Source organism: Thermobia domestica, chromosome 4 (genome assembly GCF_964235325.1).
Source record: "Thermobia domestica chromosome 4, izTheDome1.hap1.1, whole genome shotgun sequence".
Classification (NCBI taxonomy): Eukaryota; Metazoa; Arthropoda; class Insecta; order Zygentoma; family Lepismatidae; genus Thermobia; species Thermobia domestica.
Window position 1 is genome coordinate 325,096,862 of NC_137457.1, and position 2,120 is coordinate 325,098,981.

Below are 2,120 nucleotides of genomic sequence, written 5' to 3' on the forward strand. Positions count from 1 at the left end.
GGGTCGTTGACGACAAGCCTGGACACATTCCTGGGGTGTCCAAGCTTGTCGCGGTCGATCCCGTCAGGCCTGGACACATCTCATTTTGGGTCGTTGACGACAAGGTTGGACGACGACAAGCCTGGACACATTCCTGGGGTGTCCAAGCTTGTCGTGGTCGATCCCGACAAACCTGGACACTTCTCATTTTGGGTCGCTGACGACAAGGTTGGCCAACGACAAGCCTGGACACATTCCTGAGGTCCAGGCTTGTCGGGATCGATTTTGGATCGCTGACGACAAAGGGCAGTTAGTGTTATCAATGTACAAGGGCAACTGTTCTCTAGGCATTTAACCTTATCAAAGAAAGCATTTAACCTGATCGATGTTTAAGAACGCGCCCCTTGAGTCAGCGGTGAAAAAAACGTGGCTTTCACGACACAGTCGCACGGTCCGTACTTACCATGATTTTTTGGCGGAAATATTGCAACGATTGCTAAATACTGCCTTTAATTTTTTAAGTAAAACGAAAATTTTGTAAATAATAATAATCTCTTTTAATAAAAGATTAATAAATTTAAAATAATTCGAAAATTCTCTAGTAGAGGACAGTAGCTGACTGACGAGAATCAGCCAGTAGCGATATAGATACGAGCCATGCAACTATATTGAAGGGCATGCATGTATGAACTGGAAACGCCTTAACTGGTAGAGTTTGTTGGAATAGACATTTCAAATTGGGTCGTTGACGACAAGCTTGGACACATTACTCAAGTGTCCAGGTTTGTCGCGGTCGATCCCGATAAGCCTGGACACATCTCATTTTGTGTCGTTGACGACAAGGTTGGATGACGACAAGCCTGGACACATTCCTGAGGTGTCCAAGCTTTTCGTGGTCGATCCCGACAAGCCTGAACACATCTCATTTTGGGTCGCTGATGACAAGGTTGGCCAACGACAAGCCTGGACACATTCCTGAAGGTGTCCAGGCTTGTCTGGATCGACCCCGAGATGCTTTGACATAACTCATTTTGGGTCGCTGATGACAAGGTTGGACACAAAAAGTGACCAGGCTTGTCGTCGTCCAACCTCGGCGCGGTCCTCTTTGACATATCTCATTTTGGGTCGCTGACGACAAGGTTGGCCAACGACAAGCCGGGACGACAAACTTGGACACAAAAAGTGTCCAGGCTTGTCGTCGTCCAACCTTGGCGCGGTTCCCTTACGGCTCCTTATCTGCGGTGTTCTGCTCGCATCCAAATCTGTACATCTAGGATGATTGGTCCCGTTGTCAGAATTTCTCTTACAAGTCCAGGACCTACAGGAATGAGGCGAATAATCTCCCAAGAAAAGTTCGGCGGCAGCTTTGTTCACACTCCCTTTCCTGAAATGATATAAAACAGCAACAGACTTCTTTTTGTTACAAGTATGAGGGAAGGGGGAGAAAATTTCACTAAGGAAACTTCCATCTTTGACTTGGTCGAATATAATGTGTTTCTATCAAAGTCAATACATAATCCCTTTCGACGAAAACAATAGAGTCACAAAAAATTGTATATTCAAGATCCTTCATTACATATAAGTTGAACTGAAACTTATATCCATCTATAACTAAGGATAGCAACACTGAATGACGTAACACTAATGCTTCTCTGTTAATAGTTTTACCACGAAAACAGTCTTTATAATTAACACAGACACCACAAGAGTTCTTGACTTTTATTTAAAAAGTCCAAACAAATTAAATTAGCCGCGCACCCACATTCTAAGGCAGAAACGATTGCAAAATCCCCAACTTTAAGATTTATCAAGGCAACACCCCCACTATCTTCTACAGAGAACACTTTCTTTTCATTATTTCCAACAAACGACATGGATGGAGACGAATTTGTTATAGTTCCGATTTATATGCGGACCGCCGCAAAGAAAGCACACAACAGTTTTTTTCTTATTCACAATTGGCAACCCTGCTTGAGAAAGCATCTTAAAATCAAATTGTTTAGAATAGAGTTCATGAAAAGTGTAATCATTAACTAATCCGTGTAATTAACTCATACTTTAAGTTTCTGGTTTTTATAATAACCTCCCTTTAATTCGAGGCAGAACGCCACTGATAATTACACTTAATAATCTCTCATCAC